Consider the following 19087-nt stretch of genomic DNA (forward strand, 5'->3'; position numbering starts at 1 on the left):
CAATTTATAATCACCTTATAAATACAATAGTACACATAACCACATATACTAACATACCATATTTTAATACCAAATAATATCACACACACAATAATGCAGCACTAGGCTTGGATGATCTCGATCCCCAACTAAGTCACTTGATCGCTAAACTAGACAAAGTCTTCAACTTTGGTCTCCTAACTCGATGTGCCTTTACTAAACTATCCAAAACCTATTGACCCTCACTTGGGCCTTTAACTCTACTGGTTTTATGCTATCTTGCAACTATAGTGGTCATCCTAGGTCTCACTCATAAGTGCTCTAAAACTATGTGATAAGTGAAAGTGCTTACTAAGGAAAATTTCAGAATGACATCTATGGTTTATTGAGTGCATTAGACACTCTTGCACCACAAGTTTACCTCCAAAACTTTTACACTAGACTCTTCTGACCATAAGGCATCTCCCAAACTCGATGTGGTTCAAGGGCCTAGTGGGCCTCCTTGGGCCTAAGCTTAAAGTCCATGGTTCCCTTGTTTTTCTGGGCAGAAAATGCCCTGACTTGAACTAACTTGTGACACATGATTCTAACTCAAATCCTATGAAATATGGCTGGAAAAACTCCTCTGACACTCCCTCTAACTAAGGCTCAACAGGGCCTAATGAGGCCTATCCATGACATGGTCAAAACTTCCTATTTCTAAGTTGCAACAAAATTGTCCCCTGTTGGACAGATTTTGTGATTCCACTCGTGCACCTAACCAAACGACTTATAAACCTCCAATAAACACCTAAAACCTTTTATGTACTCCTAGTGCTAGCTTCTGGTGGCTTGGGCTTCAAAGTGCACAACAAATGCTCACTCAAAACGTCCCCATAAACTAGTGCATCAAATCTGGAAAAATGCAACCACTAACTATTCTCCTTCCACATTGACTCTCGCTTAACAACCAAGCATCCAACCCTTACCAAAGCAAACCTAGTGCATTAATATACTAAAATAGTGTCTCAACAGGAGTGCAGATCATCCATGCCCAAGAAAAACAACATGCAACTAAAAAATATAACATGCAACTCATGGAAAAACACTTAACAAGATTTCGACTATGCATAAAGCTTAAATTCTTGCAAATTCGACTTATACCTATTGCTCATCCTTAATAATCATGAAATATATCTTCTCTTGCCTATTAATAAGAAATACATCATGGAAACAATCTATCTCAAGTACAAATATTTCGAATTTATAGATTTTTAAACATACAAACATGATTTCGAAAAGAGTAGCATGCACAACATAGTTGATTATCATTTTAACATCTTAAAACTAGCATGCATGGCTAAATATGATTATATAATGAAATTTCAGTAGCATGCAAAGGATTTTAAAGCATGGTTTCTTCATAAAACACTTAGTTAGCACATATATAAAATGTATCTCATAGAGAGCTCTTGAATTCACAAGAATCAAGAGTTTCTCTTTGGAGATCACACAAGAACTACACATGCAACCATGAAACTTCAACTCCCAAGTCACAAAACTCTTGGGAAGTATATAAAATGAATGTAGGTAGAAGATTTACACTAGGGAAGATGAGAAAGGGAATGAAAAATGGAAGGGAGTGGGGATGGGGGGCTTCAGCCGAGAGCAACAAGGGAGGGAGGGGATGAGAGAAAAATGAGGTGAGGTGTGTTGGAGCGTGGAGTGAGTGAAAATGACTTCTCCCACTTTGTTTTTGATTTTATTGGCAAAAAGAATGAGTGGAAATGAGAATGTACAAAAATGTCCTCTGGGTAAAGTTAGGCCATTTTGCATGCAAGGTTAGTGTGGTAATTTGGTAATTAACAAATGAGTTAGTGGGGTTGGAAAGGTCTCCTTTGCCCTTTGAGAGTATAGAAGGGTGATTTGCATGCAAGGGCTTCTATGTAATTTGCTAATTATAACAAATAAAATTTGTAAAGATTTATTTATATAAAATAAAATACAAGTTCAAAAAATTATAAAATTTATACCATAGAATAATTTGGATTTTTAGAAATTTTATAAAATCACTTTTGAAATTTTGTGAACAAAATAACTTTTAAAAGAAAATTTCTCCAAGGTTTAGAATATTCCTTATAAATCAAAAATAAGGAAAATATATAAACTCTTGCTTTGAAAAATCATATACTACATAAAGCAAATTTAAAATGCAGAAACTTTCATTCACACAACGTACAACCATTAAGTATATTTACATTCGGCTTTAATTTTATACCAAGTCCACAAATAATATTACACAAAATACCGGTCGTAACAGTGTTACTGTGTATGATGCCATTGGAATAGTTTGAATTTGAGTGGGTAAGAAAAATTAGAGAGAAAGAGCTTGAAATGAGAGAAAACGGTTTGAATTTGGAAAAATTAGGTCACCTAGAGATTTCGAAGGCGTAAAATGGTGTATGTCGAGATGTCTGGGTATTTATAGTAAAAGGTAAATGACTTATCGAGAACTAAAAATGGACGTTTGGAATTTGCTTATCGAGAAGTCATATGAAGAGAATGGATACATATCGATATGTCATTTTCTTGACTCTTATAGAGAACTAGAAAATGACTTGTCGAGATGTCAAATAGATACCCAGTTTGTCTTGAATGGACTGAATTGTTTCCAATTTTTATTTGAATAAATAAAAATAAAATTAGAATGATTTTTCTCAAAAGTATTTTACCAAAATAATTTATTAAATTAAATTATCTCAGTTCTAAGTTGTGGATAAGTCTAAGAATTATACTTTTAGAGAATTATGTGATTAACACTTGTAAAGAACTCTACAACGACTTATCGATAAGTCATAATAAAGCTTGTCGAGAAGTTAGAAAAATGACTTATCGAGAACTCACTCGAGATGTCTTAAAACGGCTTGCCAAGAAGTCAATTAGACTTATCGAGAACTCAGTTCTCTATATACTTTTGTGTTCTTTGATTCTGTCTTGTGCTAATTTCACATATTAGAAATGTGAATTAACATTTTAGACAGTTTTCTTAGAATTGAAAAATTCCAAGCTAAATTTTAAATTTTGAAAAATAAATAAACAGATATTTCTGAAATATTTATAACTCATATTCCAGTTAATTTCCAATTAAATCAAATTAATTTTGATTTATTAGAAATCAATCTGCTGTAAAAAATTAGTCGAGTTCTTGCCTTTAGGATGAAGAATTTAACATTCCAATTTCATCTACAAGTCTAGTGAAAGTTACTTCATCCAAAGGTTTAGTAAAAATGTCAGCTAACTATTTTTCTGTTGGAACAAAAATAAGCTCAATGGTACCATTTGCAACATGTTCTCTAATAAAATGGTACCTTACATCAATGTGCTTTGTTCTAGAATGATTAACTAGATTAACCATAATAGATATTGCACTAGTATTATCACATATAATTGGAACTTTGTGTAACTCTAGGCCATAATCCATTAGATGATTTCTAATCTAAAGCACTTGAGCATAACAACTTCCGGCAGCTATGTATTCAGCCTCAGCTGTGGAAGTTGACACATATTGTTGTTTCTTGCTATACCAGGATACAAGTCTTTGTCCAAGTACTCTTTTGGTCAATCCTGCATCCAGCAAAATCTGCATCTGTGTATCTAATAGCTTTAAAATATGTTCCCTTAGGATACCATAATCCCAAGTTAGGAGTCCCCTTTAGGTATCTAAAAATTCTCTTCAGAACCATCAAATGTGATTCCTTTGGATTGACTTAAAATCTTGCACATAGACATGTTGCAAATATAATGTCTGGTCTGCTAGCAGTTAGATACAACAAAGATCCAATCATTCCTCTATAACCTAAAATGTCTACACATTTCCCTTTTTATTTTATCCAACTTTGTAGTTGTAGACATAGGTGTTGATGCAGGTGAACAATCAACTATACCAAACTTCTTCAATAGATCCTTGACATACTTAGTGTAATAACCCCAAAATTTTGAACTTTTTTTAACCCTTATGAATAGTGTTTTTGCTGATATTGCTGAATAAGAAAACTTTTCATGCCACACTATGTAGGGGTTCTTTTATTGTTATTCTGAGATCGTATTAGTACTCTATATGATAAATAAGTGTATGTAAAGATCGTCAGAATCCAAATTCGAACACTTTGATTTTTCCCGAAAATCCACCAGAAACCGAAAGAATTGAGTATAAGGTAACAGGATAAAAATGATTTAAATTCAAGGATTATAAGAGAGGATCATAAAAGGAATATAATGTATTGAGAAAGGTTAAGGAAACCCAAGTAATAAGATCCCGGGTATGATCCCTCAAACGATAAACAAAAACGAAAGTTAAGAGAACCGTATAACAGATCAGCGGTCATTAGCCAAGTAATTAGAAGCTAATCAAAGAGGTTAGTGAGGATGATGTCATCAAACCAATAAGAAGAGGACAAGTGTGGGAGGATGACATAACAAGGTGACATAAGCATGACAAAGAAAAGTGTGTTGTTGGTTGATTAAGAACCACACAAAAGTTACCATGGTAAAAAGTAATTAAAACAAATCAAAAGCAACCAACCAAGCCAAAAACAATTCATTTCACCAAAACACAAAGTTGACTTCTCTTTTCTTCATCAAAGCTCTCGGCCTCTCTTGGTTTTCAAGAAAAAAAACCAAAATCTAAGATCCAAGCCTTGTTAATTAGTGAGGTAATTATCTAATACTCCTTATGCATAGATATAGCTATCCTATAAGTTTGAGCTTCTAATTCATTCACAATCTCTTCCTAAAAATCATGGAAGAAGAGGGTGAATAGTGTTTTTCAAGAACTTAAATTTTTGTTCTTGAGTTTTTGTTTAGATTAAGCTTGGATAAGGACTTTTAAGGGTGATTCCAAGCTAATTACTTGATTCTCCACTCTCCAAGGAAGGTATAACCCCTCCAAACCCTAACTTTACTTGAGTATTAGGTTTAGTTTTGTTGTTATGGTTCATGAGAAGCATGATTCTTGTAGACTTAGAGATTGGTTGGTTTTATTATGTTTTGGAGTTGCAAATCTTGGTGATTAGTTAATAAACTTAAGTAAACTCTTAGTTCATGATTGAGAAATAAGTATGAATTGGTAATATTGAGTTGTTAGGGCTGTTTTAGTATGGTATGGATGGATTTTGGTTGTATGAATGAATTGTGGTTGATTGGTGGTTGGTTTGGAGTAGAATAAAATTGGTAATCGCGTAAACATAGCCGTCGTAATGTCCGATTTACTTTAGACTGTTTTTGCTCTTAATATTAGGACCCTAGAACTCCATATTAGATCTTGACCATTGCCATGATTAGATAGTTCATGTTACGAGCTTTGTTTTGATATGAGGTTCGTTTGAATCCGATGTACGGTTTAGGAGAAACGACCGTTTTAAGTAACGGCGTTTCGCGAACGAACCATTACCCCTCGCCTTACTTTGAAACATAGGTTAAAGACCTGAAAGGACTAATTGGAGTATGAATCATTTATGTAAAGTGTATTAGTCAGTTGGTAAGGCACTCGCGAAAGAATCGCCTTAAAACCCTTAATAGTTAATTTATTAAAAATGGTGGAGCCGAGGGTACTCGAGCGACTTAAGGGAATCGTTGAGCGCAAAGCGAGTGTTAGAGTCTAATTGGTTAAAGTATAGATTCATAAGCGACTTTGGTTTAATTCCAACTTATATGTTGTTTATAGGTTACCAGACTCGTCCCAAGCCATTTGTCACCCCCAGTTGCTCAGGCAAGTTTTCTACCCGTTATACTGTTGTTGTGATGTAAATATATGTATATGCATTATCTTGTGATAAGTGCATGTTTGTTAGTAGCAAATCTTGCGATATATTGGAGCATGTGATATGGTATATATGCATGTCTGTTTTGTAATCTTGTTATATATTGTTGATTCAATTGCTTATAAGTTGCATAATACCTATGCTAGAGATAAGCAGTAGTTGCGTATACCCTTAGTATAGGGGACCCAAAGGTGAACATTTTCTAAAACCGGGAGTCGATGTTCCCGAGTATATTATATATATATATATATTAATATAGTTTTCAAAACTATTAATCGAATAAGTTTTATTCGATAACTTTATTTTATTTAATGAATATTATTTTGAATATTCATTTGAGGACTTATGACTCCGCTTATTTATTAAATAATATTCTTTATTTTATTAAAGAATAATGTTTCGATAATCAAACTTATTTTCGATTATTCAAATAAAGATTGTACTTTCGTATAGGTATATCTTTGGTTATTTATTATTCATGTCAAGTATGAGTTTTAAAACTTTTACTTCAATTATTTTTATAAGGATTATCCTTATGGGAATATTATTTAAATAATAATATTCATATATTTTCTAATATATTGGGATTGATTTATTTTATTAAATCGGCAGTACTTCAAACATTCTTAAAAATGTTTTCGAGTCTTCAAAATGATTTTTAAAGGTTAGAGCGGATCCCAAAACTCATTTTTATATTTAAGATCTTCCTTTCAAGGGGATTTAAATACTCGCTCAAAACCTGAGGGATCCGGCTCTGTGGTGTATTTTATATTCGCAACGTGGTTGCTGTTTTGAGACAACAATTTGATTACTTGCCCAATATTCGGGAAGTAAGTCCATCTAATTGAGTCGGCATAAGCGACAGGCCGGGGTACGGTCTATGAAGGTGTAAGTGGCTGGGTAACAGTCCATCCACGCGTGAGTGGCCGGGTAACGGTCTAGCGCGAGGTCCGATTGCGACCAGGGTGATGACCGGCGAGGAATTCATCCATCTACAATAGAAAAGGTTACTTATTGGTATCTTTGCCTGATCAGCAAGATATCGGGTTTATGCCACAATTCTTTTCCTTTCCAAAAATTCATTGGATGTTACAAACTCTGTTCATACTTTACATGACAGAGGTTTTCAGGAAATGTATAAGAGATATATATGTGGATATATATATCGGGACTTAATGAAGTATCTCATAACTTCATTTCATTCAATAATATTTCAAAGATTTAATCTATTCAAATCTTATCTTGTAGTCTCATCTATGTGATGAACTGTCAAAAACTCAGTATACTTTGAACAATGGTAGTTCAAGTAATTTTATAAATGATATAAGTATAGTGAAGCATTTGGTGACTTCATCCCTTATTTTTGCTTATATCCAGTAAGTAATTATCTTACACTTGATAAAGGATTTTAGTAAGTTATCCATTTAGATACTTGCATTATTGTTTACACTATATATTATCTTGCGAGCTGTAATGCTCACTCATGCTTTATTTCTTCATCAAACAACAGTTAGGAAAGATGGCCAGACTCAAGCAAACCCAGCGCAAGAGCGTGGGAAGCGCCCCGCGCCTTCCCGTTGAGATCATAGCTGCTATAGCTGCAGAGGTAGATCTATCTGTAGATCAAACCTTCTACTTTTGGGAATCAATTATGTATAATTATAACTTGTGGCAGATAATGGCAATTAATTGTAAACTTATCAAGTAATTATTTTGGGTTGTAATAACTTTTAAATTGTGGATTCAAAGACTTGTACTTATTTCAATTTCATCTCTGAGACTATAACGGGTTGTGGTGTGTGTTAGTGTGGGGTCACAGCATGAGGTTATTTATTATTAATTCAGTTAAGTGATATTGTGGAAAGAAAGACCGTGACGACCCGGATCCCTGACCCCGGATCTGGGGGTGTTACAGAAATGGTATCAGAGCTAAGCGTTATAAACCTCAAAGATGATGCGACGATATAATAAACTCACAAAGATAATAAGAACTCTTGCCAAGTTCATGGTCGGACTACTTAAAGTAGCGCTGACAGTTAAAACCCTTACGGAACCCTTATAAGTATCATGATAGTAACTTAGCTCGTTTAATGTGTAGGCACATGAGATAGTGGACCCTGAGATGTTCGAGCGTGAGCATGATGAGGCACTGCTAGATGTCGAGGATCAGGAGGAGCCTGAGATGGAGGAGGATGAGGAGGACCCCTCAGAGGAGTCAGAGACAGAGGTTATTGCTATTTCAGATGAGGAGGACCCGGATGAGGTCCCAGTAGCTGAGGAGCATTGTCGGAGCTATAGTGGAGTACACTGGTACCCCTTTACCCACACTCCCGGTGGTCAGAGCTCCTACCCCTCCACCACTATCTTGGAGCCCCTATGATGACAGCTCAGAGACCCATACTCCCGAGCCTAGGCAGACCGAGGAGGCACCCCCAGCGGCTCCGGATTCACCACCTCTCGACCCTGCCCATAGGCAGTCTTTGTTAGCCCACGGCTATGTTCAGGATGTACTGAGGACCCGACTGGCTGTTGCTGAGGCCCGGCTGGATGAGGTCAGCAGGGAGTTGGATGCGGAGAAGGCGGGTAGGCGTGCCCGAGCTTATGAGACTAGGGCTAATATATTCTGATCCTTGAGGAGGGAGCTGACGGGGATAGAGCTCACGTCCCGAGCGAGACTCCGATCGCTCCAGGGGGACAGGCATGGTAGGATCTCCAGGCGGCAGGCCGACTATATCTTCCGTCGTGGGATGGAAAGGGTATGGGAGCTGACCCGCTCCGGTGTGTGATTCAGGACCGGCGATGGGATAGTCTAGTTGTCTAGTTAGTCGAGGCCTTAGTAAGAGCCAATTTTCCGGGATAGTTGACTTGTATATAGCATCCCTTTTTCTGACTAGACAGATAGACTCTTGTGTATCACTTTTGGGCAGATGGCTGTAGCACTGTTGTACTTTTGACCAGATCAAACTATGTATTTCTCGCATTATGTATATATTTGTTTCCTTTCAGTTCAGTTCCTTAGTGACGAGATCACTATTTTTATCATTATTATTATTGCACTTCTTATTAGAACTGTCATAATATAATAGAATTGTGAGATACATTCTCCCCATTATAGAACTGTGCAAGGCACAATGTTGTGTATGATTGTGACCTAACATTGAATTTCCCAAATATTTATCAGTATCATGCCGCCAAGAAAGATTGGAACTAGGGCGAACCCTGGATCTGAGGACCAGGAAAGCCATAACTAGGACGATAGGAACCAGGAACACAATGAAGAGGAAGATGAGGATTATGTTGAACAGGATGACTCCCTGTATGAAGAGGAGGAGGAAACATATGATGTTGAGGGATTTGAGATAGAGGCTGAAGAAGGAGAAACTGAGGTTGAGCAACCAGTACCAAACCCAGGCATGGATCCCATGGGCCAGTTCATGCAACTACTAAGGCAGAATTTGGAACGTCAACCCAACCCACCCCCTCAAGGAAATAACAATGTTGTGGCAAACTCTATCAGGGCTTTCAAGTCCCTTAAGCCCCCTGAGTTCCACGGATCAGCCGACCCAGTTGAGGTAAGGGCATGGCTAAAGGAAATGGAGAAATCCTTTGAGATTCTGAGTACCGATGAGGCACAGAAGACTGTATTTGCTACCTACCTTCTGAAAGGAGAGGCCAACTACTGGTGGGAGGCCAAGAAAAACATGGAGACAGATGCTATCATAACCTGGGAGAGGTTCAGTCAGTTGTTTTTGGGAAAGTATTTCCCGAGGTTTATGGAGAACCAGATGGAGCTCAAGTTCTTGGAGCTAAAGCAGAATAACTTATCCGTAGCAGAGTACTAAGCAAAATTTACTGAGTTATCAAGGTTCGTGCCGGAGTTTGTGAGCACCGAGGAAAAGAAAGCTAGGAGGTTTCAGCAGGGACTGAAACCGTGGATTCAGAATAGGGTGGCAATCCTTGAGCTTACTGATTATGCCACTCTGGTGTAAAAGGCAACAATTGTAGAAGCCGGAAGTGAACAGATGCAGAAGGAAAGAGAGAAGAAGGGAATAAAGAGGAAAAGTATGAGCATGGGTGGAGGTTCCGCAGGAGGGAGCTTCCCAACTAGATTTAATCGAGGAGCAGTGTCCCTACCGGGAAAGAGTACTGGGTTTAAGCGGACAATGTGTGTGAATGTGAGCCAGAGCGGCCAGAAGTCAGGAAGGTCCTATTCCAACCAGTCTCGACCCCCATTACCAGCCTGTAACACTTGTGGTAGGATGCATTCTAGGGAGTGTAAGGGGAAGCCAGTAACCTGCTTTAAGTGTGGTCGAGAGGGTCACTATTCTAACAAGTGTACTTCGCAACCCCCTAGTGTCAGCCCGACCACCATCTGTTATCAGTGTGGAAGACCAGGCCACATGAGGAGGGAATGCCTAGGGAATAAACCAGCAGCTTCAGGAGCACGCAGGGCTGCTTCTAATAAGCCACCTACTGCGAGGACTTTCAACATGACAGTCCAGGATGCTATGAAAGACTCAGATGTCATAGCAGGTACCCTTTCTCTAAATTCAACTAGTGCAAATGTTTTATTTGATTCGGGAGCAACTAAATCTTTTATATCAAGAGACTTTGCGCGTAAATTAAGACTTAAGGCTGAACCCTTGATAGAACCCTTACAAGTAGAAATAGCCAACCATGAAGTTATTCCTGTTAACAAGATTCACCCCGCCTGTGAGTTAGGCATAGGGGAACAATCTTTTAGTGTTGATCTGATAACTTTTAAATTAGGGGAGTTTGATGTAATTTTAGGAATGGACTGGCTATCTAGCAATGATGCTCAGATAGACTGTAAGGGGAAGAAAGTTAAGTTAAATATCCCAGGAAAGAAAGAAGTCATATTTAGAGGAAAGAGACAGACGCAGAAATTTTTGACTATGGCCCAGGCCAAAAGGATGCTACGAAAAGGAAATGAGGCTTACCTAGCCTATGTGGTGGACACGCAGAAGGAGGTGCCCAACTTACAAGATATTCCGGTAGTCAACAAATTTGAAGATGTATTCCCACAAGACCTTCCGGGATTACCACCCGATAGAGTGATTGAATTTGCTATTGAGTTGGCCCTAGGGACTGCGCCAGTTTCAAAGGCACCTTACCGGTTAGCCCCATTAGAAATGAAGGAATTAGCTACCCAATTGCAGGAACTCTTGGATAAGGGTATGATCAGACCCAGTGCGTCTCTGTGGGGAGCACCAGTGTTATTTGTTAAGAAAAAGGATGGGAGCATGAGGCTGTGCATCGACTATCGAGAGTTGAACAAGCTAACCATTAAGAACAGGTACCCGCTACCTAGAATAGACGATCTATTCGACCAGCTAAAGGATGTTATTTATTTTTCCAAGATTGACCTGAGAACTGGATATCACCAGCTAAAGATTAAACCCGAAGATATTTCCAAGACCGCGTTCCGTACCAGGTATGGGCACTATGAGTTCTTGGTAATGTCCTTTGGATTAACCAACGCCCCAGCGGCTTTCATGGATTTAATGAACAGAGTATTTAAGAAGTACTTGGACAAGTGTGTGATAGTTTTTATCGATGATATTTTAATCTACTCAAGGACTGAGGCAGAACATGCAGAGCATTTGAGGATAGCTCTAGGAATACTCAGAGAGGAACAGTTATTTGCCAAATTCTCGAAGTATGAATTCTGGCGGAATAAAGTACAGTTTTTAGGTCATGTGATCAATAAAGAAGGAGTATTGGTCGACCCATCCAAGATAGAGGCAGTCTCAAATCGGGAAAGGCCAACCACACCCACAGAGGTAAGGAGTTTCATAGGATTGGCCGGCTACTATCGTAGATTTGTACAAGACTTTGCGAAGATCGCTGCCCCTTTGACACGACTTACTAATAAGACAGAGAAGTTTGAATGGACGGAAAAATGCGAGAACAGTTTTCAGGAATTAAAGAAAAGGTTGGTAACGGCCCCGGTGTTGGCATTGCCAGACGGAAAATGAGATTTTGTGATATATAGTAACGCGTCGCACAAAGGATTAGGGTGTGTGCTTATGCAGCATGGTAAAGTGATTGCGTATGCGTCGATACAACTGAAGGAATACGAGATTAGATATCCTACTCATGACCTTGAGCTCGCGGCAATAGTTTTTGCCCTAAAAATTTGGAGGCACTACTTGTATAGAGAGAAGTGCGAGATTTTCACAGACCATAAGAGCCTCAAGTACATATTTAGAAAGAGCTCAACATGCGCCAGAGGAGATGGTTAGAGCTAATCAAGGACTATGATTGTGAGATTCTCTATCATCCGTGGAAAGCCAATGTGGTGGCCGATGCCCTTAGTAGAAAGGAAAGACTCAGAATGATAACGACTTCGGAAGAATTGATAAAGGATTTTGAGAGAATGGAAATAGAAGTAAAGGTAACCAGAACCGGAACTGAAAAACTGTTTGAGATCTCGATGCAGCCAGAGTTATTGGAAAAGATCAGATTGTGCCAAGAGAAAGTAATGAATGAAGGCAGAGAGTCAATGACTGGAGAAGAGATCCATACTGAGAAAGATGATAAAGGGATAATGAGGTACTCCTACCGGATTTGGGTTCCGAACGTTCAAGAGCTTAAAGATGAGATTTTGGATGAAAGCCATAGTTCAAGGTATTCCACTCACCCGGGAAGCACCAAGATGTATAGGGATTTGAAGGAGTATTACTGGTGGCCCAACATGAAGAGGGACGTAGCAGAATAGGTAAGCAAATGTTTGACTTGCCAAAGAGTAAAGGCAGAGCACCAGAGACCCAGTGGACTTTTACGACCCCTGGAGATTCCCGAATGGAAATGGGAACAGATAGCCATGGATTTTGTTGTCGGTTTACCAAGGACGAAAGCCAACCATGATGCCATATGGGTGATTATAGACCGACTGAAAAAGTCAGCTCATTTCATTCCTATCAATGAGAGATACACAGTTGATAGACTGGTGGACATCTACCTTAAGGAAATAGTGACGCGACATGGAGTCCCGGCGTCCATTGTCTTAGACCGAGACCCCAGGTTCAACTCCAGATTTTGGAGGAGCTTTCAAGAATGTGCGGGGACCAAGTTAAATATGAGTACCGCTTACCATCCCCAGACGGATGGGCAGAGTGAAAGGACCATCCAGACACTAGAGGATATGTTGAGAGTCTGTGCAATAGACTTTAAAAGAAGTTGGGATGATCACTTGCCGTTGATCGAGTTTTATTATAACAATAGCTTTCATGCTAGCATCGGAATGCCGCCTTATGAGGCCTTGTACGGAAGAAGGTGTCGATCTCCCTTATATTGGGATGAAGTAGGAGAGCGGAAGATGCTGGGACCCGAAGTGGTCCAAAAGACCAAAGACATAGTGGATCTCATCAGAGGACGGCTGGTAGCAGCCCAAGATAGACAGAAGAAATATGCAGACCTAGCCCGAAAGGACAAGGAGTATGAAGTAGGGGACTTAGTACTACTAAAAGTATCCCCTTGGAAGGGGTTAATGAGGTTCGGAAAGAAAGGAAAACTAAGCCCAAGATACATTGGACCTTTTGAGATACTAAGACGGATTGGGAAGTTGGCTTACGAGCTAGCCTTACCCCCGAACCTACAACAAGTTCATAATGTGTTCCATGTGTCAATGTTAAGGAAGTATCATCGGGATGCCAGACACATAGTGGAGTACGAGCATGTGGATATGCAACCAGATCTGACTTACATGGAGAAACCAGTAAAGATTATGGATAAGAAGGAGCAGGTGCTTCGGAACAAAGTGATCAAGCTAGTCAGAGTGCTATGGTAGAATCATAATGTTGAAGAATCAACTTGGGAACTAGAGAGCGCAATGCTAGAAAAGTACCCCCACTTGTTTTCTATTTGATTCCGGGACGGAATCCTTTTAAGGAGGGGAGACTGTAATAACCCCAAAATTTTGAACTTTTTGTAACCCTTATGAATAGTGTTTTTGCTGATATTTTTGAATAAGAAAACTTTTCATGCCACACTATGTAGGGGTTCTTTTATTGTTATTCTGAGATCGTGTGGCGCCCCAAAACCCGGGGTCAGGAGTCTCGGAAGCCACGCTATCTAATCTCACACAACTCACACTACAATATGTAAATACTCACGCTTCACGACCCCATACTTAACACACACACTAAAGGTTATTGTCTTGGAAACGAACCATCATTACTAGAAAAATTTTGTTACAACCCAAATATAATTAGTCTTACCGGGGGTGACCTTTAAGTAAGGTTAATCCGTCGGCGGAATATACGCTTCTTATTTCTTATTTTACATAAACCATACTTATAAATAAGCCAAACTATAAACAACTAAAAACTAATCCAGCTTATTCCGACTACCTGAGGTACTGCACCAAACAATCTACGAAACAGCTGGCCATTTCCTACCCGTTTCCTGGCTGTGGTTCTCAGGGCAGGCATCTTGATTCACTGTTGTGTTGTGTCAATTTAAGAAAGCAAGTGTGAGCTAAGATGCTCAGCATAATAATGTACAGTATAAAAATGACTGTATAATAACATTATATATTGTATATATGTTTTATTTAAAAGTAGATTTCTCGGTGTCCCACACCTTCTTATGAGAATTATTCTTTTAAGGGGGTTTTTATAACCTGCGAATACCTTAATAGTAATCCCAGCACCTAGGCTTGGGTTACGGTATTGCATCTCAATTCCAATTGGAAGATTTTGGACATCTCACAGGAGCCACCGCATACGATGATCAGTCGTCCTACGGAAAGTAACCTTCTTTACTAGTAAAAGGACTAATATTGTCATCTCTCGGGTATCACCCTGGCCGCATTCGGGCTACGTGTCCCATTTTCGGGTATACACATACTTCACAAGTTCCTGAGTACACAAAGTACCTTCGCCTGCGGTACCTTTGGTAGCCCATCCAGCACACATAGTACCAGAGTCTACCCCTCCATTGTCCTTCAACAGAATCCTATCAATCTCGGGAACTTGAACCACATCGAAGTTCCCCAAGCGTTTTGCTTGTTGATAGAGATAGTTTATCTTTTTAGAATATAAGTGTATATATATGTATATACATACTTCCGAGAATTTCGGAGGAAGTACTAGGGATGTGAGTTGACCGTTGTCAACAGATAATTAATAAGGGGAAAGTTTCTTCTTGAAACTATATTCAATATAATAATAGGTCGGGATAATATTCACTGACGATCTGAAATTATTCGAATGATACTTCTAAATCAGAAGGTATATCAGGATCTATGATCTTTAAATCAATAACAATTCTTAAATAAATAATCATTAATTAAATAGTAGTCTATAAATGATTAAATGATAATTGATATTCATCATACCTCGAATGAGTTATTCTTTTTAAAAGATTTATTTAAATAGTATTCCTCAACTAGTTTGTGTTTACATAATTAATAATCTATAATGATTAATCGGTTTGAGTAAATAAACGTTGAAGTATACTACTCCTATAATAAAGGAATACGTATGTAGTATTTAATATCCGAATCAATAAAATATAGTTGAGGGACTATGCTCATTGGGAAATCGTTTTAAAAGTTCGAGGTGTTTTAGTGTTTCGTAAGTGGACGATGAGTCCCTTTAAAACGTAGTATTATGGACTTATATCCGTCCTATAATACTTTCGGAGCGGTTTTCGGGTTTTATCTTAAATCCTGACCGACCCTCGGTCTTCTATCATACATTACGCTTAAAGCGAAATAACATTTCACGATATATACTTATCGTACAACATCGCTATATCATGCGAAAATTCAAAACTACGTATCATGGCAAACATAGTATTTATGCGATGATAGTAAAACAATCTTTTCACAACACAACAGTAAAATGGAGTTGGGTTTGTAAACTTGCCTGGGTATCTCGAGGTGGAGGATGCTCTAGGTTCCGCTCGGAAATCTATAACCATAAACACATTTCATTTCGTTAGGTTCCGCCCTAATTCACGGTAATTTACACTCATGCGCTACTCATTATACACCATCTCAACTCATACTACCCTTAACATTTCTTTTAAGTCATAAACACTTTATGGTCACTTCATTTTCCTAAGTATCTTGAGTTCATTCTCATTATCGTTGTCGGCTCCGCTTAAGGATTCTTACGGTTCCTACTCGCGCGGTCTCGGCTCCGATATTTTTATAAAATTGAGAAATCATTATTTTCACTTAAAATTTTTATGACAGTTAGGAAACTCAACATTTTACTCTCTGTAAAAATTTCATGATTTAAGAATACATTTAAGTCTATCCTTTATATTTTCAAAGTTCGTGATTTGTAGCAGTTTTTGTCGCGTAAAACACTTTTACTAAAATGATCATAACTTTTGATCCGTAAATCGGAATTAAGTGATTCAAGTGCCTAAACGACCCTTATAACATTTTTCTATCTTAAACAAAGGTTATTTCTCAAGAATCTACAGTTTACAACTTCGAGACTTTCTGCAGAAACTTAAAGTTACGGTTTGTTGGTTTTAACGAAGTTACGTTTACAATCAGGGTTTCGTTTATGCCTTAACTATCAACACAACCACCAACAATCATCATATCATCATCAACACACAAACTCCTCTCAAGAACATCATGTTCTTGAGGCAACAACAACCAACCTTAAATCTACTTAACCTAATCATCAAGATTTCATAAACAACACTTAGTATACTAGGTTTACTAACACCCACTAAATGGATCTTAAACATGAACCTTAAATAAAGTTAGGCCAAAGATTTTTACCTTTATTGAAAGCTTGAGATGTGTTATTGAGGATGGTGGAGGCTTGGAAGTGCTTGGTATGATTTTTGAAACCTAAAACCACCATTAAAAATCAAGAACCAAAGAGAGGTTACTATTCACACTATTCACTAGTGAACTTCTTGAATTTATTCCACCCATCAAACCTTGATAAAAAAAGATGAAAGATTTTTCTTACCTTAGTTTAGTTTCTAGAAGACTTGGGAAATAATTGTAGGATTTTACAAGAACTAGAGCTTGGAGTTTTGAATTGCCATTTCTTTCTTTTTCTTCAAATTGCCGAATGGAGCTTGGTGATGGGGGGTATTTATAGCCCTTGGTTGCTTCTCTTGGAAGAATTTTTAGGTTGCTTCTTGGAAAGTGAGTTGATATCTTGCAACTTGATTTTTATTCTTCCTAGTATAGCATTCTAGGTTTATTCTCTATCTCCAAATCCATGGACAAATCTTTGTAGCTTGCTAGCTTACAAGCTAAACTACAAGGTTAGCTCCTTAGCACACTATTTGCTAGCTAGCTTGGTCATCCTAGGGTTAGCTTACTATTTGATGAAGTAACCATGGTTACTTCCTTACCATGGTTTAGTTAGTGCGTTACGTTTAATTAATCGTTTACGTGTTGGCTCGATTACTTAAACGTTCTCCGCAATACTCATTCGTAAATGGTTTGCAATGTAATTCTTTTCGTTTCTATCCCTTATATTTTTATTTATCCTAATTGAATATAAATCCGTAGGATTTTAATCTTGTACTTACATTGTGATTCCCGTAATCCTTGATAAGTCGTAATTACGGTTGTTTTTCAGAGTTCGTTTCCTTCGAAAACTAATAGCGTTTACATACACTCATTTGGTACGTATAGTCGTAATATCTATTCCGAAACTCATTTTCTTATGCACTATATAGTGTGGGCTCAAAAGTTTTCCCGTCTGACAGGGTTACTATTCATTAAACGTTTTACAGGGTCTCAAAAATTCGAGTTATTACTCGTACTCTATTACATGTCGGGCATCGGCATGGTACTTTCTCAACATGGATACGTGAAACACGTTGTGTACTTATTGCAAATTAGGAGACAAGGCGAGCTCGTAAGCTAGAGGTCCTATCCTCCTTAAAATTTCAAAGGGTCCTATGAATCTGGGACTCAGCTTCCCTTTCTTTCCAAATCTCATCACTTCTTTCCACGGAGATACCTTCAATAACACCGAATCTCCTTCTTCATATTCTCTATCCTTCCTGGTCTGATCGGCGTACTTCTTTTGTCTGTCCTGGGCTGTTGCCAGTCTCTTCCTGATGAGTTTCACCATTTCTCTGGTCTGCTGGACTAACTCTGGTCCTAATAGCTTATGTTCTCCAACTTCATCCCAACACAGGGGAGAGCGACATCTTCTCCCGTAAAGAGCTTCATAAGGGGGCATTCCTATGCTAGCGTGATAGCTATTGTTGTAAGAAAATTCTATCAGGGGTAAGTGATCATCCCAATTTCCTTTGAAGTCGATGGCACATACTCGCAGCATATCTTCTAGGGTCTGTATAGTCCTTTCGCTTTGTCCATCCATCTGGGGGTGGTAAGCGGTACTCATGTTTAGTCTGGTGCCTACACATTCCTGGAAGCTTCTCCAAAATCAGGAATTAAACCTCAGGTCTCTATCTGACACTATGGCTACAGGAACGCCGTGTCTTATTACAATTTCCTTCAAGTAAATATCTACCAACTTGTCTACGGTGTACCTTTCGTTTATCGTTAGGAAGTGTGCGGACTTGGCCAGTCTATCAATGATAACCCATATAGCATCGTGATTGGTCTTTGTCCTAGGTAAGCCTGTCACAAAATCCATGGCTATGTGTTCCCATTTCCATTCCGGAATTTCTAGGGGTCGTAACAGTCCACTAGGTCGCTGGTGTTCCGCCTTCACTCTTTGGCATGTCAAGCACTTGCTAACCCACTCTGCTACTTCTCTCTTCATGTTAGGCCACCAATAATATTCCTTAAGGTCACGGTACATTTTCGTACTTCCTGGGTGGATTGAATATCTAGAGTTGTGCCCTTCATGGAACAGCTCGTCCTTTAATTCTTGCACATTCGGAATCCAAATTTGGGACACATACCTCATGATCCCTTCCTCATCCTTCTCGCATCTCACTTCCTCACCGGTCAATATCCCTTTTTCCTCGCTCATCTTCTTTTCCTGACATACTCGTATCTTTGTAGTCAGTTCTGGTACTAGCTTAATCTCAAATAATCGTTCCGTGCCCTTACCGGCCATTCTTACGTCGATTTCCATCTTCTCAAATTCCTTAACTAATTCCTCCGATGTCATTATCATTTTGAGTCTTTCCTTCCTACTAAGGGCGTCAGCCACCACATTGGCTTTACCCGGGTGATACAAAATTTCACAGTCGTAGTCCTTTATCAACTCTAACCATCTCCTTTGTTTCATGTTTAGTTCCTTCTGAGTAAAAATATATTTGAGGCTTTTATGGTCAGTGTAGATCTCGCATTTCTCACCGTATAGGTAATG

This window comes from Apium graveolens, chromosome 6 (genome assembly GCF_009905375.1).
Source record: "Apium graveolens cultivar Ventura chromosome 6, ASM990537v1, whole genome shotgun sequence".
Lineage (NCBI taxonomy): Eukaryota > Viridiplantae > Streptophyta > Magnoliopsida > Apiales > Apiaceae > Apium > Apium graveolens.